Here is a 20,251-nt window from a genome sequence, read left to right on the forward strand (position 1 = left end):
CTATGAACAAGAAGATCACACCTGTGACTATCTGCATACAAACATTTACAACAACAGTTACTACGAGCATGCTCAAGGAGAGTGTGTTTGAAAGGCGTTCAGAGTCACTCTGAGCTCCAAGTGAAGGGAAGAGAAAACACATAGAGACGCATATTAAGACAGTGCCACTAATTTTGGACAGTTGGTCCTGAACAGAAGGCATTGATGTGGTCAGATGTACTGGGAGTTCTGAAGAAATTGCAAGAATAGAGAGTGTAAGGGAGTTGAGCGAGAAAAATCTACATGGTTTCCTACGATATAATCCATGAAATATATCACAAAACATATATAGAAGACATACAAAAGTACCTACCACTATGTATAGGCCAGTTATTGGCATTGGAGAAGAATAATTTTGATCATCCAATGTTACATTCAAACAATTTTGTTTCTCCATTTTTCCTTCTTTGGATTGACCAAATCAAGTTGTGTCATTCTTCTTCTTCTCGATCCTTCTCATATAACTTTGCTTTCCACTCAATGAAGCTTACAGCACAGTTCCGTTGTTGATTCCTTCAATGTAGATCCACAAAATTGGATTTTCTTAATATTAATCTTGAGGGCAATACCTGTGACCACAGAAGTAATTTTCTTTTTCAAATTTAAAACTACCTGATGCCAACTGTTATAGAAAATATTATGCTAGCGTTCTCACTCTAAGAAGAGTTTTTGATCGCAGCCGGCCTTTGGCTTTATAGCAAGCCATACTTAATTTTTGTTTTTATTGAGACAATTTGCTTTTCGTAATTTTATGGATATACTTATTTTGCTTGTTATTGAGACAAATTTAATGAAAAACTACTTATTTTGGCAAGTAGGGATCGTCCACAGGGAGGCGAGATTTTCAAAATTAAAATGAAAATTCAACTTAAGAGCAAGAAAGTTATTAATCCAATTTTTGTTTTTGAAAGCTTACAACTAAGGAATTAAATGTTGAATTTAAAGACAAGAAAGTAAAAAAAAACAGTATTCAAAGACACGAAAGTAAATAACGGAAATGAAAACAAGTAAAAACAGAAAGTAAAGTTGTCTAAGGGATTGAATCCACCATGAAACGAATATTAGTTAATTTAACATTTTAGTTCACTACGTCATATTGCGTTTTTCGCGACACCGTAATTGCGCTAAAAACGGCTTCTTAAGGCTGTCATTAATTGCGACAGTTTTAATCTGTCGTTTAACCGTCGTTTCTACGGAAGAAGTAAAAGTTGGGGTGCCAATAGCCATTCTAAAAGAGAGAGAAAAATGACTCTCTGTCTCTGCGGTCTCTCGTTCACTCTCTCTCTCTCTCTCTCTCTCTCTCTCTCTCTCTCTCTCTCGTCTTCGACTCTCGTTCACTCGTCCTCGCTCTCGTTCACTCACTCTCTCTCTCGTCCTCGCTCTCTCGTTCTCTCACACTCTATGTATGTATCTGTCTCTTGCACGCACTCTCTCTCCACAGCATTCCAGATCTAGGGTTTGTGGATCCTTGTCCTTTCGTTCGAATCCTTGTTGGAAATCTAGCTCTGAAGATCCCCATAGCTTTGAAACCTCCTCGATCTGGCGTTCACCCTTCAAGTTCTCCATGTTTTTGCAAGATCAAACTCAAGAACTTTCCTCATAAAACGGTTACAATCCCTTTGATTCATCCAGAGACTCAGATCCTTGATGGTCAAGTTCAAATCCTATCCAAGGGAATAGAAGGCAGCCTGTGTTTACTTGCAAGTTCGGTTTCAGAAACTCCATCGACCGAAATCAGATCTCAAGGTTAGTTAGGGTTTCTTTCTGTTTCTTCATGTTTTTGTTATAATTTTTGGATTTGGAACCTTTGAAAGTGAATAAACATCTATTTCAAGTGTCAAGATTTCGATTTGATGCATTTCAAGTGGAAAATCTCTTAGATGCTATGTTTTTCAATCCAGGGCGTGGTTGTTAGTTGTTACATCTGAAAAACTCAAACTAGATTTACATGTTAGTTTCTGACTTAATAATCTAATCAAAATAACTTAAAATCTTATTGTATTGTGATGATGTTCATAGGTTTTCTGTTTGATGTTTTCACTTTTCAGTATGTAATGCACAAATATTATACCTTGTGACGTCTGGTTACTTTTCAGGGCTCTGAGCAATCTGGTTCTTAATGGAGGAGGAGATCATCGCTGATTGTTTCTGGTAGTTTTCCGCTGTCAGTCAGTTTATATCAATTTCTGCTTTTATTTTTTCTTTGATTTGCCCTTAGAGATTTGGTTCCTTGAATTTTCTTTTCCTAGAAGACTTCTGCTGAGAACATTTTTCTTAAACCTGCAACCTGATGGTGGATTTCTACCTATACATCCAAACAACCTTCCCCGGTGTATCCTTGTTACCATGGTAGATATATGGTCTATCTTGTCTGATCTTGATTGCTGAGAAAGGATAAACGGGAAACTATATTGTGGTGTTGTTTTTTGTTTTTTTTTTTTGTTTTTTTTTCAGTTTTTATTTTGACCACCTTTTTCTCCAGTTATTTGTTTTGTACATTTTTGTTCTTATTGATAGGCCTAAGGACTGTTGACACCATTGATAAGGAGCAGAAGAAGACCTTCATGCATTCAGATCAATCAGACATTAGGTATGCTGCCCAATTACACTTCCTAAATGTCATAGATAAGTGTTTCAAAATATAGGACATTTTCATGGGTTGGTTGGATTTTCTCCATGTTCTTATTGACTTTGTTCATTTGGTTTAAATGTAGGACATTTCTCCTAATAAAGACTAATAAACTTTTGTAGTAACTAAAGTACCAAACTATAGAACTTTGCAAAGATTTTTTAAATACTAACTATATTCTTAATATCATCCTTCACTTTTAGATTCGGAGTAATGGATTTGTGATTTTTTACTTCCAAATCCTGTTTCATGAATTTCTAGTAAGTTTTAAGGTGCATAAATTGTGCAGAAATACAGGCCCAGAGGGATGGAGATTGAGACAATGACATTTTGAGGCTGTGACATCCCTTGTTCGATCCTGTCGGAAGTTCTTCCCATCAGGCGCTGCATCTGAGATATGGTCTGAGTTCAAGTAATTATTCTAACTTCAATTCTGTTTCAAGCATGAATTAGTTTGAGGTAATTTTATTGACTAAGAGTGTTTCTTACCAGTGCTTTTTACTCGATACTTAAATATGTTTGAGGTAAGTGTATAAATTGCATAAAGAATGTATTAATGTTTACTATCATTGCTTTTGGTGCATGTGAAAACTATAATATGAAATGTTTTTTAATTTGAAGTATATTTTAAGGAGGCCTTTTGTGCTTTCTTAAATATTTCCATGGTTATAGGTATGAAAAATATACGAGCAGGACTAGACAGGGTAATGGAAAATTGTGATGTTTGATCATAGATGATGTGATATGAGTGTTATGAGATATCAAGATTACTATCCGAATGACTAAGAAGACATTATTTCTCTCTTCCCCTCCCTTCTATCAAATTTCAAAAACATTGTGGGCATGAGATTGTTATGTTACTCAATTATTTAGAAGTTTTACTTGCTAAAATCATTTCTGGGAATGTATTCTATTTAACTATTATACTAGTTATCTTATTTCCTCTGAATGCATTCATGACAGGAAAATATTGGCAGAAGGTTGTTGATGAACGCAGAAGAAAACCATATGCCATAACCCTCGCTGACAAAAATGCACCAAATGAAGAAGTCTAGAGCCAGGTAACATTTTGCTTCTCCTGTGTGAATTTGCATGTGTTGATTGGTTCCAAAAGATTGGTGATGGCCATTTTTTTCTTTTCATCTGAGTTTCCTTCTGATGGACACTTTCTGATCATGCAGATTGAAAACATGTGTCGGAGCACAAGGGCTTCAGCTGTTCTAGTGGTTCCTGATTCTGAAGGTTCGTGCCCTGTAAATATAACATTTTGTTGTATTTAAGTTTTTCCTCAATTGAGTATTAATTATACTTGTTTGGCTTCGTGATAACTACTTTCTCAGTTTTTGCTCTGTGCATGAATATCAATCTAAATTTTAATTATTATGGATAAATGAAAAACTTAGTTATCTCCAACTCCAACCACAAGTCCCAATCCTTCATATCAATCACTTGGTTGATCCAGCCAACCCCAGATATTTTGGGTTAAAGGTTTGATGACTGATTGGCCAACTGATAGTTGTGGCGTTTAGAAACTCATCAAATATTCTCCCGCATTCTTTCATCGTTATGTTTTTATTCTCTTTCCAATATTTTAGCTTACTGAAAGTTACTCAAAGCTAGATGAAATCAAATTTTTGGTTAACCACTGTTGTCACAATGCCATATTACCCAGGTTAGTGCTAAAACTGTAGTTTAACGATTGCATCTAGTTAAAATATTGGAAACTCGTCATAGTGCCATCATACCATCATTTTCTCTTGCCTTAAGGTTTTAATATCCTGTTGCTTTTTGACTAATAAGTAGTGAACGGATTTTCATCTGCTTAAGAAGTAATACCATGAAGAAGCTACTGATGTCATGTTAGCAACTTTGATTTGTTGGATTGAAATTTCATAATCGTTTGAAATGTGCAGGAACTGAATCAAATCCGTTCTCTCTCGATTCATTAGCTGCTTTCATGTTTCTTGTACTTCAGCGAGTTAATCACCCGGTATTTGCATTTGTCTTGCTACTTTTGTGTTCAATCTAAGCAGTCACTTCTGCACACAAAATGTAGCTGATCAATTTCTAATACTTGATTTTTTGTTGTTGTACATTTTTAAAGGGAAATCCTAACAAGACATCTCCAAATGCTGGTTACGTCCTGCTAATGTTTTACCACCTTTATGAGGGAAAGGTACGTGCCATTGCTGTTACATAGTGTGTATGCACATCCCTTAAAGCATCTTCTTTACTTTTTCTGTTTTGCCCAATTTCCCGGATCGTAGAGAATTCGAGAGTGAATTGATTGAACGTTTTGGAAGTCTCGTCAAGATGCCATTGCTTAAGTCTGACAGGTCAGGATCCTGTTCTCTGTGTAAGATGCAAGCTCTGATTAAATGGCTATTTTTTCCAATGAGGGGTGTTTCGTAGGTCAGAGAGAATGTAATTCAATTTCTTTATCATTGATTAAGAAGATGAAACATGTATCAAGATGGTGGGTGTAGATGCACCAATATTGCTATAATTTCTGTTCTCTCGTATTTATGTTGGATTGTTCTCCGAACCAAAATAAAATAGTGTGCTTATATTTTATTGTAGACACATAATATTTTGTAATAAATTTCCTTCAAAATAAAGTTGTATTAGTAAAAAGTTGCCCCTCCCCCCAAACCCCACAAAATAAAATAAATAAATCTTATTATATGTTTGAAAGCGCCCTCGATCCGCGGGGTGCGCAGATCCGTTTTTGACCTTTGAGGTTTGGGAGTCGCCACCTAGTTATTACTGTCTACGAACCGGATACTGACTCTAAACAGATAAAGAAACTAATCTACTGAAGAGAAAACGGGTCCGAGGATCACGTTACGGGGTTGGAAGGTGTTAGGAACCAACCCCGCCCGGCTAATGCCGGTCTCTACTTATCCCAAATAAGACTACATTGCTAACAAATAACCTAGATAAAAAAAATAATAATAAAAGAAAGTTTACCTTTGATACGCAAAGATCTTGTTTCCTCAGATCCGACAAAAATTGCTCCTTGTACTGTATTCTTTGCTTTGTTCTGTCTCCGGATCTGATTTCTGATCTCCGAGTCAAGGTATCTTTTTTTTTTATTATCTGGATTCTTTAAATTTTTTATGGATTTGGGGGTGTTTTTGAAGGGCTTTTAGACGTTTTTTAGGCTAAAATCGTAGTATGGGTGTTAGGTAAGGAGTTGGGGCTTCAAAATTAGGGTTTTGGGAAGGTTGGGGAGGCTTCTTGACCTACTTCTCTTAGGGTTTTTTATTTGATCCGAAAATAGGGTCTGATGACCTCTATTTATAGATTTTTTTAGGGGTTGATTTAGATAGAGTTAGTGTTTAATTAGAGTTCTTTTAATTAGAATTGTGTTTTAGTTAGAATTGTTTTAGGTAGAGTTGTGTTTTAATTAGAATTATTTTAGGTAGAGTTGTATTTTAGTTATAATTCTATTAAATAGAGTTATTATTTAATTAGAACTCTATTAGGGTTTTGACTTTTGGTCTTATTTGATTGACTTTTAATATTTTGACTTTAGTATTAATTGATTGACTTTTAATATCTTGACTTCAGTCTTGCTTAATTGACTTTAATTTTGACTTCAGTCTCACTTGATTGACTTTAAAACCTTGACTTTAGTCTTGTTTGATTGACTTTAAATTTTTGGAGAACCCCCCTCTATTATATATTTAATTCTTTGGAACCCCAAATGGAGGGGTCCTTAAAGAAATATCTAATGAACCCTCAACAATTTTTCATGAGAGCCCGATTGATTGATTTTTTTAGTTCAAAATTTTAAATTAATTTTATTAATGTTTCACTTTAATTATTTAATATTTTATTTATTAATTTCGAAAATTTTAATTATGAAAATTGTGAAATTACCGTTTTGCCCCCGGAGAGGACTTTTCACATTTTAAGTCGGTTTATAATGTTCTAGGATGTTTTTGAATCGATTTTTCGTAAGGAATTCAATGGACATATTAGTTTGTGTCATTTATGAAAATTTTTGTGTGAAATGGTTGTGAACTTTATGAGGGGCATTTTCGTAATTTTGTCAAATTTTGTGAAAATTGGTGAAATGATTTATTTGGTTTCAATTTATTATTTTATGTGTTCGAAAGAGTTTTCCTAAGCGTAATGTAGGCTCTAGGGTTGTTTTTATGTTAGGGGTATTTTGGTAATTTGGTCAATTTTTAGTGATTTTTATAGTGAAGCTTTTTTTTTGTTTGCAAGATGATGATTTCTATGTTTCTGGGATCGTATTTTCCTAGCGTAGCGTGATTTCTAATGTTTTGTAGTTCAAGATACCTCATCCGGATTTCTGAAATATTTCTGGTAACAAAATAAAGCTATGGAAATAACATCCATCATTGGGAATCGTTGCGATCGGGTTGACGAGTTGATTAATCAGGCGGATGCAAAAATGGGATGTCTACAGATGCCCCTCTTTGGCAGAGGGTTGAAGCAAACTAGATAGCAAATCTATTTTGGTAGATAGTGCGATATTTGAATGCCAAAGCTAGTGACAGTTCATTTTGCAGCTTGATTTAGCAATTCGTCGAGGTGTTCGGATCCTTGAGGGTAAAACTCTCCCCGAACTAAAAGGTTGTCAGGTCCTCGAGCTTGAACTCTCACTGACGATGTCAGATCCTCAAATTTTAGAAAATTCTCCTTGACTAATGCAAACGTGTGTGCAATGGTGTGATGCTTACTGAGTAAAAATGTGTCAGGTCCTAGAGATCTTCCCTCACTGACAATAATGATTCAAAATTGAGATGCACTTATGCAACGAAAACAATCATGGTAAGATTTAACAATGTGATAATCGGAGTCATAACATTGTAGAAACTTCGTTAAATTTTATTTTAAATTTTTTTTTAGAGTTCGAAAAAGTTTGAGTATCGTTTATCGGACTCGAGCTTATTGTAGCCATACTTCTCGGGCTAAAGAACTTAAACAATCTTGTTAATTCAATATGATTCAAACAAAATTGGAGTCTCGTTTCTCGAACTCTGACTAAGGTTTAGAGGAACTTAAACAATCCTATTAAACATGGAGTCTTGTTTCTCGGACTCGAGCTGAGGTTTGTAGGCACTTCAAAAAGCCTATGATTCAAAAAATTGGAGTCTCGTTTATCGGACTCGAACTTAGGTTTATAGGCACTTCAAAAAGCCTATTCATTATATGATTCAAAAAGTTGGAGTCTCGTTTCTCGGACTCGAACTTAAGTTTGTAGGCACTTCAAAAAGCCTATTCATCCTATGATTCAAAAAGTTGGAGTCTCGTTTCTCGGACTCGAACTTAGGTTTATAGGCATTTTAAAAAGCCTATTCATTATATGATTCAAAAAGTTGGAGTCTCGTTTCTCGGTCTTGAACTTAAGTTTGTAGGCACTTCAAAAAACCTACTCATTCTATGATTCAAAAAGTTAGAGTCTCGTTTCTCGGACTCGAACTTAAGTTTGTAGGCACTTCAAAAAGCCTATTCATCCTATGATTCAAAAAGTTGGAGTCTCGTTTCTCGGACTCGAACTTAGGTTTATAGGCATTTTAAAAAGCCTATTCATTATATGATTCAAAAAGTTAGAGTCTCGTTTCTCGGACTCGAACTTAAGTTTGTAGGAACTTCAAAAAGCCTATTCATTCTATGATTCAAAAAGTTGGAGTCTTGTTTTCCGGACTCGAACTTAGGTTTATAGGCACTTCAAAAAACTTATTCATTCTATGATTCAAAAAGTTGGAGTCTCGTTTCTCGAACTCGAACTTATTATTGTAAGCACTTCAAAAAGCCTATTCATTCTATGATTCAAAAAGTTGGAGTTTCGTTTTCTCGGACTCGAACTTAGGTTTATAGGCACTTCAAAAAGTCCATTCATTCTATGATTCAAAAAGTTGGAGTCTCGTTTCTCGGACTCGAACTTAGGTTTATAGGCACTTCAAAAAGCCCACTCATTCTATGATTCAAAAAGTTGGAGTTTCTCGGATTCGAACTTGGGTTTGTAGGCACTTCAAAAGCCTACTCATTCTATGATTCAAAAAGTTGGAGTATCGTTTCTCGGACTCGAACTTAGGTTTGTAGGGACTTCAAAAAACCTACTCATTCTATTATTCAAAATCGAGCTCAAAGTTTGAAAGATCGGGCCTTTATTAGCTTATCATGCATTTGGATTCATAATTATCATTGACTTAATCAGACTTTTAAGTAAGATTTTCATTTTTATCATGTAATTAAGAACAAAACTTTGGAATTAAATGACTTTAAAAAATACCCTTAGTTTCAAGGTTGGCTTTAACTGGAACTTGACTACGAGACTGATAGAATGAATTACGCTTGAAAAATATGGACTCTGATGTATGACAGATAGAAGAACTGACATTCTCTTAAAAATAAGACTCTTAAGATTATCATATGTGCAATAAGGGATTGATCATTTTCTTTCGAATTTCTTTTGAAAAATGCTTGAGCTGGACTTTAAAAATTTTTGATAAATATTAGAATAGAAGATCTTTCTTTTCAAAGTGATTGATGGTTCTACATCTTCCATTAGCGAACAAGTAAACATACTTTTGAAGATCCTACAATGTTCAAGATGACTTCTGATTTTTTCGACTTCAACATTGTCTTCGTCGGATGTGAGCTCTTGGCTGAAAAACGAATATTGTGGCTTGAATGGTTCTGCATTTTCTAATTTCTACACAAGCTTCCTTCTGAATTTTTCTTCTTGATGGGACCTTTCCTCCCATTTGATGATGCCCTAATTTTTGCCTAGATCGCCTCTTCAGGTTTTCAATCTAGCGGACTTTGTTTTTTTTTTTTTCTGATGATGCCTTGATTTTTGCCTAGGTTGCCTTTTCAGGTTTTCAACCTAGTAGGCTTTTCTTATGGTTATACTCTAAATTTTGCCTAAATCGTCTTTTCGAATTTTCGACTTAGCGGGCTTATCTTTTTTTTTTCTTGATGATCTTGAATAACCAACTCGACAATTTCTTGGTTCCCTGTACCTTAACCGAGTCAATTAGCATTCAGGAGGACTTAATAGGTGGGCTTAGGATATGATTTAGAAAGAAAAGATATAAGGCTCAACTTCCCAAAATGCCCCTAGTTTGATATTCTCTCTTTTCTGTCAATTATTTTGATTTTTTCTAAATGCCCCTAGTTTGACATTTTTTTTTCTGCAATTTTTTTTTTAATGCCCCTAGTTTGGCATTTTTTTTTCTTTTGAATCTTCAATAGGGGATTTTCCTTTTGAATGACACTTTTCTTAAGAGAATACATTTTTTTGCATTTTTTTTTAACGTGACCAGGCCTGAAGTAACTTCTCAGGTTGCCTATGTACCCCAAATATACTTTTTTTCTTTTAGGATCAGGTCAAAACGTAGTTCATACTAAGATTCCCCCCCAAGGTTGGTCGGTGTGATTTAGAAAGAAGAGGCTATTAATTTTTTTCAAAGGCTGCAAGGGGCTAAAGAAGGTTATCTTTTTCTTGATAAGACAGGAAAATGGTTCGACTGTAGAAGGCCTCTTTTAGTGAAATACTACTTGATTTGGTCAAAGTTTAGAAAACTCAATGTCTTGATTGCTCTGTAGAGTAAAGTCTTCTTCTACGAAATTGAGAATGAGTAATCTTCAGTCTTCTTTTGAGAATGAGTAATCTTCAGTCTTCTTTTGAGAATGAGTGATCTTTACTCTTCTTTTTCAAAGTTGAGTGTGATTGGGTTCTTTGAATTTGACATTGACTCGTTCAAACATTTCCAAACTTCGAATAAAATCTCATGTTCTTTTGTGAATAAGAACTCTCATTTCTTAAGTGAAAAACATGATGAATCCCTTCTTGCAGATCTTAACACCTTTGTTGATGGTTTCAAATACATCATTCTTGATAATATTTGATTTTGAAGTTCACCCTCAACTTTAGGATTTGATCTATTTTGGTGCAATCTATCCATATATTCTCACGAAACCATGCAGGAACGTTGTTGAATTTCTAAAGTAAATTTATTATTCTTCTCATGTTCTTCTAAGGAAAATGTAGTACCCATTTGCACTTTTTGAGTGTACTCTTTAATTCAAATATTTATCGAGTTTGATTAGTGAGCTCTAAGTCAATCCTCATATTAGATATTATGTTCAAATCATTATTACACGCATGATAATCAGAAGCTTCTATATTTTATTGGAATTGAAAAACATAGATTGACAAACTCGACTAAAACTTGAAAATTGAAGAAAGACTAACGTACTTAAAACAACTAACTGGATTTAAAGACTGACGAAAATTGGATTGAAACTCAAAGAAAACTAGGAACAATTATCTACAAAGAGAGAAGGTCCTTCTGGGTGGATGGACTACTTGGATTTGACATTAGTACTTTGACTAAACGACTCTTTTAAAGGACCCAAAATGACACAGATGAGGGTTTAGAACATTTAGGGCACGTATGATTAACCATCGATTTTGCAAGTTTGTTTCTTAACCACATGATTAAAATTTTAATATAAATTAGCCCTCCGGTGGGAAATTTCGAATTCAAATGCACTATAAGTCTATAGTGACCAAGAAAATGAGAAAGATTAGACGCGGGTCTACCCCTGATTGGGATTGAACCTTTGATCAGACAAATTAATTTGATCCTAAGATCGAATCTTTCTATACAAAGTGGTCTGGGTCTTTAAAAGTGAAACCAATTAGTCCAACTGATTTGGTATTGATCAGTTTGATCCATTTGTCAATTGGGCCAACTGGTTTAAGTGGTTCAAATTAATCGGTACATTTCACTGATTGGGTCGGACTGATATTCCGGGTTTTGTTTGATTATTCTGGATTGGTCCGCCCAGTTACCTATTGGTTGGATTGAATAAAGCAACCCGGGAACACCCATAGTCAGTTCGGGTCGTGACCTATAGGAAGGCTTCTAGACTCTAGGTTTACTACGTGCAATGCAATTTATCTGGCCACCCTTGCCCAAGCACACCTATATACCTTTCGATACGTGGTGACTTGGTTTGATATACAGTATAGGTGATAATCTAAAACCTTAACTCACTTCTCTGAAGCAAAAAACAGTCAGTTTGATCTCCAGTTGAGAGGTGGCGCACGATGCTGAGCAAGGGCCCACTTAAATACCTCTCGTCTAGAATAGACATAGTCTATCCCCCTCGTATAGTAGGGTACAGCAGGGTAAGATCTCGCTTAGACATCGGTTTTGATCAAGAAGTGCAATTGATATACTTAGATTATCTTTTACATACCTATGGGTACGAGTCAAGAGTTGTAGCTTTCATAAATGGTTTGGCATCCCACGAGGGGACCGACCACGTACTAGTACTACGTTGGCAATCGGGACATGTGACTGTGTGGCTCACAATAGGTCAAAGGCTCAGGTCACTCCAGCCTGGGTGCATCAATATACCTCTCAGAATCACTTGATCAGACGGTATTGATGCCCCAGTTTGATATACCCTAAGGTACGTGACTGGAGTTGTGGTTTTCATGAATGACGTCGCATCTCCGAAGAGACCGGGCCACGCACTAGTGTCACGTTGGTTATATAGGACGTGTAAGTGTGCAATGCAATAATATAAACGTGTTATTGGTGTGTGCACAGTAGGGTAGGGTATGCCCGAGGCTTTTTCAAATAAATGGGCCCATAGGCTTAATCAAACCATCACAACATGAATATCATATTAATATTACCTACATAATTCATCACATCAAGATTAAGATCAAAGCATGCACATCAAAATATATCTATCAAGATCATGGCAAATCAATTAATGAGCATGACATATAATAATTGATCAAACAAACATTGCAATAGGCATAATTTTTAAAAGTTTTAAGATCCAATCAATGATCAATTTTGGGTGATCCAAAATAAATCGAGATTCCAATAGATGTTACATTGATGAAAGAATGACAATTGTTGAGATGAGCTCACTCTTAAGAACATTAATTGTGCTAACATTAGATAAATTCGGATTTTCTGTGAATTATGAAAATACAATCCGAACTTGCATCGATGATATCTAAGGTTCCCGATAACGAAATCGAATGAACTCAAGTTCTAAATTAATCTATTCGATGAGATCTACATTTTATTAATAGGTGCCCAGACTTAGTTCTCACTAGAATATTCTGTAAAAACATTTTAACATTGCTGTCCCAACCTTCATTCAGAAACAATTCCAGATTTACAGATTGAACTTGCATCGATGATATCTAAGGCTTCCGATAACGAAATTGAGTGAACTCAGGTTCTAAATTAATCTAATCGATGAGATATACGTTTTATTAAAGGTTCCCAGACTTAATTCTCACTAAAATATTCTATAAAAACGTTTTAACATTGCATTCCCAACCTTCATTCAGCAACAATTCCAGATTTACAGATTGAATTTGCTTCGATGATATCTAAGGCTTCCGATAACGAAATTGAGTAAAATCAGATTCTAAATTAATCTACTCGATGAGATCTACGTTTTATTAATAGGTTCTCAGACTTAATTCTTACTAGAATATTCTATAAAAATGTTTTAACATTACTGTCCCAACCTTCATTCAGCAACAATTTCATATTTGCAGATTGAACTTGCATCGATGATATCTAAGGCTTTCGATAACGAAATTGAGTGAACTCAGATTCTAAATTAATCTACTCGATGAGATCTACGTTTTATTAAAGGTTCCTAGACTTAATTCTTAATAGAATGTTTTTTAAAAACGTTTTAACATTACTGTCCCAACCTTCATCATTCCATCATTTTCATATGTCAATTTGAATATTTCATTATTTAGGTGTCATCAAAAAGTGATCCTTAATTGAAAAAAAATGCAATACCCAAAATCATCTACAATCAAGTCACAAAAATAAATAAATAGAAAAAAATAAATAAAATAAATCAAACTAAATAATAAAAAAAACTAGATCATCTTGGCAATGCTCCCATACTTGGGGTTTTTCAAGTTTGATCCTCAATAATCCCCAGTGGAGTCGCCACTGAAAGCTCCCTCGATCCGCGGGGTGCGCGAATTCGCTTTTGACCCTTGAGGTTTGGGAGTCGCCACCTAGTTATTACGGTCTAGGAACCGGATACTGACTCTAAACAGATAAAGAAACTAATCTACTAAAGAGAAAACGGGTCTGGGGATCACGTTACGGGGTTGGAAGGTGTTAGGCACCAACCCCGCCCGGCTAATGCCGGTCTCTACTTATCCCAAATAAGACTACATTGCTAACAAGTAACCTAGATAAAAATAATAATAATAAAAGAAAGTTTACCTTTGATACGCAAAGATCTTGTTCCTTCAGATCCGACAAAAACTGCTTCTTGTACTGTACTTCTTGCTTCGTTCTGTCTCCGAATTTGATTTCTGATCTCCGATGCAAGGTATCTGTTTTTTTTTTAATCTAGATTCTTTGAATTTGTTATGGATTTTGGGGTGTTTTTGAAGGGCTTTTAAACGTTTTTAGGCTAAAATCGTAGTATGGGTGTTAGGTAAGGAGTTGGGACTTCAAAATTAGGGTTTTGGGAAGGTTGGGGAGGCTTCTTGACCTACTTCTCTTGGGGTTTTTTATTTGTTCCGAAAATAGGGTGTGATGACCTCTATTTATAGATTTATTTAGGGGTTGATTTAGATAGAGTTAGTGTTTAATTAGAGTTCTTTTAATTAGAATTGTGTTTTAGTTAGAATTGTTTTAGGTAGAGTTGTGTTTTAATTAGAATTATTTTAGGTAGAGTTGTATTTTAGTTATAATTCTATTAAATAGAGTTATTATTTAATTAGAACTCTATTAGGGTTTTGACTTTTGGTCTTATTTGATTGACTTTTAATATTTTGACTTTAGTATTAATTGATTGACTTTTAATATCTTGACTTCAGTCTTGCTTAATTGACTTTAATTTTGACTTCAGTCTCACTTGATTGACTTTAAAACCTTGACTTTAGTCTTGTTTGATTGACTTTAAATTTTTGGAGAACCCCCCTCTATTATATATTTAATTCTTTGGAACCCCAAATGGAGGGGTCCTTAAAGAAATATCTAATGAACCCTCAACAATTTTTCATGAGAGCCCGATTGATTGATTTTTTTAGTTCAAAATTTTAAATTAATTTTATTAATGTTTCACTTTAATTATTTAATATTTTATTTATTAATTTCGAAAATTTTAATTATGAAAATTGTGAAATTACCGTTTTGCCCCCGGAGAGGACTTTTCACATTTTAAGTCGGTTTATAATGTTCTAGGATGTTTTTGAATCGATTTTTCGTAAGGAATTCAATGGACATATTAGTTTGTGTCATTTATGAAAATTTTTGTGTGAAATGGTTGTGAACTTTATGAGGGGCATTTTCGTAATTTTGTCAAATTTTGTGAAAATTGGTGAAATGATTTATTTGGTTTCAATTTATTATTTTATGTGTTCGAAAGAGTTTTCCTAAGCGTAATGTAGGCTCTAGGGTTGTTTTTATGTTAGGGGTATTTTGGTAATTTGGTCAATTTTTAGTGATTTTTATAGTGAAGCTTTTTTTTTGTTTGCAAGATGATGATTTCTATGTTTCTGGGATCGTATTTTCCTAGCGTAGCGTGATTTCTAATGTTTTGTAGTTCAAGATACCTCATCCGGATTTCTGAAATATTTCTGGTAACAAAATAAAGCTATGGAAATAACATCCATCATTGGGAATCGTTGCGATGCAAAAATGGGGTGTCTACAATGTTAAACTCCTAATTGAAGGTGAGGTAAAAATGAATTGCTTGTCTAAACTTCTTTAATGGTGTTCTCCATGAGAAACCATAGTCTGATAGGCATCAAGACAATATAAGAGCTGCAATTGACAAAGTAAGACTTGCAGCAATCAATGAGGTATGCATGATCTTGTTTTTGTTCCTCAGTAAAACTCTGGAAATGATGATGATGAAACATGATAAAAGAGCTGGTATTTGTTGGTGCGTATAATGAGGCTTCGCTGATGGTGGCAATATTGACGGTGATGATAAGGATATATTTGTGATGTGATGAAGGCTATGTTATTGAATGTTATTACTGATAGTGTATACACGCATGTGTTCATGCGTGCAGAATTCTAGTTATTGCTTTCTTGAACTATTTACATGAATTTCTTTAATTATTAGCTTATTCTCCGAGGTTATTATGAACAAACCATAGAACACCATTTTACACAAGTATTTCCCCTGTTATCCACATGCAATTATTTTCTTCCTTCCTTCATTGTATATTTGTATCATTGATTATTAATTTTTTTGCATCAGCAGGAGTCCTCTACCAGGTCCTGTGAAATCTATATTAGAGGAGGGGATAAATTTGTATAAGCTTCACACAAACAGGCATGGAAGGTAGATGAAAATTTTTACGTAGTCCCTCGTGCTTATGGTTGCAAAATGGAATTTTAAGAAATAGAGTCTATGGTACTTTGGTACTTCACTATATCCAGAGTATCTTTGTCGACAAATACGATAATCACCAAAAATGTAGAAATGGTGATCTCTCTTCTGGAATTTATGTCCAGACACTTCTTTTTGATTTGTTACTAGGATTGAATATATCTGGATATGGTTTTATTTAGTGTTGGTAGATGAACAAGGCAAATCAATCTGATTTATTAAACCCATAGTTTAACTGTTTGTCACTGGATACATCTGTTTACAGTACTATGTACTGACGGCTGTGTTGGTTTTCAGATTTCAACTTAATGTACGTAAGACTGGTCTTAATTGATTGATATTTTGTATTTTTCATGTGTCCCAAATATTGATCTTAGATCGGAGCCTTCCAAAGGATCATATTCGGAAGACTGGGACAAATGGGAAAAACGATTGCGAGAGGTTTTATCTGGAAACGCCGAGTTTCTTAATTCTATTCAGGTCAATATCTATATTTTGCTGCCTTCCTGTTTTATTTTTGTTGGAAAGATTTGATTATGATGCCCGAGTATTATAGTTTGGTCAACCGTAAGTGTTGAGGATTTATTCCAGTGCCCACAGTATACTTTCACTCAACTGTGTCTCTTCTCCAGGTGCCATTTGATTGTGCTGTCGAACAAGTGTTGAAGCAACTAAGAAGTGTTGCAAAAGGTTGATGGAATAGGAATTTGATTTGAAAGAGTGGTGATACAAGTTTACCTCTAATGGATTGTATATCTGTCTAATATTTCAGAATTATTCTTTGTGATTTTTAGTTTGAACGATTTGAGATCATTAATGATTTTTAGTTAGATTTATAAAAGTTGAAGATGAGGGGTATTTGGGTCTTTTCATATTGTTTGTTGGGGTCTAGGTCATCAATGTCAAAACATAGGGGTATCTCCAATATTCAGTAACATATGAAGGGGGGTAGGTGTAAAATGTTTTTTTTAAAAATACCCTATAGCGACGGTCGTTGACCGTCGCTATATCCTTATTTTATTTTTCTGACAGCCTTGGACAGTCGTTTTTAAAAAACCACTCCTTTTAAAACGACTCTTTTTGCGACTGTAGGGGCAGTCGTTTTTTGCGCATTATGACGTAGTGGTTTATGTCCTTTTATTACTCATGTTAAGATTTTAAGTTCATAGGTTTGTAAACTCGGAGTCCAAATCCAAGATTCCCTTCCCTTCTCGAGTTTAAATTCTCAATGATTCTTCATTATTTCAAGCATCAATCATCAAGGAATTTAACCCAAGCTTGAAAAATCACGATGTGTATGGAGAATAAAAAAAATTACATAACTTAATTTCAAGCAATAAGAAAATGGAATCTACTATTCAAGGAATTATCTAAGACATAATTTAAATACTAAGTTAACCAGATACTCACTCAAAACTTCCTCGATTCCTTAAACGGGAAGTGTCTAGTCGGAGGTCATTGTTACTAAAAATAAAATATTAAAAGAAGGAAAAAAGAGAAGAAATGGAGAAAGAGTGAAGCTTGATCAGTTGTTCAATCTTCATGATGACCTTCCTTGCTCTTACAACAAAATTAAATTAAAACTAAAAATGGAAGATAAGAAAATGGGGGGAAGGAGATGCTTTGACAAAATACAGGTGCTAAGGTGTTTTTGATGTTTTTTTTATACTTAGAATTGAAGGTTATATTTATGGGATTTGAAGAGGTGAAATGGTGGGGGACAATAGGGTATGTGGTGAATAATATTGAGGGCAAGTGAGTTGAAGTGGCAAGGTGAATGAAATGATGATGGGAGAAATTAGATAAGTTTTGATCAATAATCTCTTGAGAATTACGTAAGTCTTGGTCAATGGTCTTTTGGGTTTTGACTTGATCTCAATAGGACTTGGGTTTGAGGTTTCATAAGTTACAAGAACCCAAAGGTCTTTTATAATATTAATACAATAGCACAAAGACTTTAACTTGGGTAATACAAGCCTTGTTTACTCGATCTTATCCAATCATACTATGACTCAATTATCTTATATTTGGTCATATTTTCTGTAACGTCCAAGATTTTTAATCATGTATCTCGAAAAAATTCGTAGGCTAACAAATAGGAAATTTTTTTTTGAATTTATAATTTTTTGAAACCGATTACACCATTAGATCTGCATCAAAACATTAATCAAAATAGACAATAAGATCGCAAAAATCGGAGTTCGGGACATACTTTTTAATTAAAATAAAATAAATCAAATAATGACTGTTACGTCCTTTTAACACTATAAATAATAGGACCTACGAAATTTTCAGAATTATTCATCTATTTCTTACATTCTCTTCTTTTAAAAGAAAACCCTGGAGAAATCCTAGTCTCCATCCATCTTCAAGCTAGGTTTTCAACTAATTCGAACCTCTGTTGGACGTCGGCATAAACGAGAAAAACGAATGGATTATCGCAACCTTCGAAGAGACATGACAAGTTATAAATTTCAATAACATATGACACGGAACTTTCAACCCAACTCAATCTCCCGTGTGCTTCGTAGACTTTTTAACCTTTGAATATGAGGTAGGGAACTTTTAGACCTTCCTAATATTCTTAGTTTTGATTTGCATCATAGATTCAATTTATAAAAAAAAAAAAAAAAACTTAAAGTTATTTTCATTAAAATTAAGATAAAATATGTTTTTAAAATATCATGCTTTTAGATATATTATTTTTGAGTTTTCGATGGTAGACAACTTTTGGACTTTTCTAATAGTTTTAATTTTGATTTGCATTGTAAATTCAATTTAAAAAAAAAATCTAATGTTATTTTTATTAAAATTAGGAGAAAAAAATATTTTTAAAAGATCATTCTTTTAGATGTGTTGTTTGGTACTCTATGATATCTTTATTATATATATATATCTATATATATATATATATATATATATATATATATATATATATATATATATATATATATAGTTTTCGATGGTAGGAAGCTTCTAGATCTTCCTAATAGTCATAATTTTCAATGCATCATAGCTTTCAATTTTAAAATGTTGTATTTTTTTATTTTAAATTAGAAAAATATTGATCTCTTATAAAATAATTTTTATAAATATTTTTTTAGTATATTTTCTTGTTGAAAAAGTATTTTTGAAGCGATTTGATAGATTTGGGGAAAAATCATCGAAGGGATGACTAATCTCTTTTAGAGTTTTGGGAAGTATTTTGAGAGTGTTTGACATCTCTTTTTTAGAATTTTTTTGACTTACGAAATTAGGTGGTGGAGACTCCTTTTTAAAAAGTTTTGTTGATAAGATTAGGTTTCTTAGGGATAAGATAAGATTTTAAATAGGTTTTCTTTTTTAACTTACGTAGAATGAAAATTTTTTAAATTTTAAATTTTGGAGAACCCCCAATGGAGGGTCTTTATTAAATTATTATAAATTCTTTGGGACTCCTGATAAAAGGTTCTTTATTAAATATTAGGCGGGTCCCACTTGAATAAATGGGTCACAACTTAAAATTTGGTCCATTGGCCTAATTAATCGAATTTATTTATTCAAAAAATTTAATTCGATTTATTAAGATTTCACTTTACGTTAATTAATATTTTAATTATTAATTTTTGATTTTCGAATTTTAGGATTGAAAAATTACTATTTTGCCCCTAAAGAGGACTTTTGAGTTGGGATGTCTTTTTTTGACATTTTTGAATGTTTCAGAATCAATTTTTTGTAAGAAATTCAATGAGAAATTGGTTTGTGTCACTTATAGGTTTTTAGTGTGAAATGATCGTGGACCCTTTGAGAGGTATATTGGCAATTTTATCAAATTTTGTGAAAATTGGTGAAACAGTTTATTTGGTTTTAGTTTATTATTTTATGTGTTTGAAAAGGTTTTTCAAAGTGTAACGTAGCCTCCAGGAATGTTTTGGTGTCAGCGGTATCTTGGTAATTTGATTATTTTTTGATGATTTTTCTCGCAAAACTTTTTTGTTTGTCTCAAAATAATGATTTCTATATTTTGAGTCATATTCCCCTAGCATAATATGATTTCTAAAGTTTATTTATATGAAATATCTCATTCGAGCATGGAAAGCCCATCTAGTAACAAATAAAAAACTTTAAAATATTCATCCATCATCCGGAACCGTTACAATCGAGTTGACTAATTGGTTTAGATGAGTACAAAAA

The 20,251-nt window shown here is 33.7% G+C and overlaps 1 pseudogene across 1 annotated transcript; it reads left to right on the forward strand.

The window, feature by feature from the left end:
- The first annotated feature begins 3,624 nt into the window (after window positions 1–3,624).
- Window positions 3,625–16,883, forward strand: LOC147382345 (tRNA ligase 1-like; annotated as a pseudogene). The gene is made up of 8 exons (XR_015173657.1): window positions 3,625–3,729; window positions 3,850–3,910; window positions 4,582–4,658; window positions 4,773–4,843; window positions 4,927–5,004; window positions 15,950–16,030; window positions 16,456–16,558; window positions 16,711–16,883. The product of XR_015173657.1 is annotated as a tRNA ligase 1-like (transcript).
- The last annotated feature ends 3,368 nt before the right edge of the window (window positions 16,884–20,251 follow it).

The sequence above is a fragment of the Akebia trifoliata genome, chromosome 16, assembly GCF_017979445.1.
Source record: "Akebia trifoliata isolate Shusen 1 chromosome 16, ASM1797944v1, whole genome shotgun sequence".
NCBI classification, from domain to species: Eukaryota; Viridiplantae; Streptophyta; class Magnoliopsida; order Ranunculales; family Lardizabalaceae; genus Akebia; species Akebia trifoliata.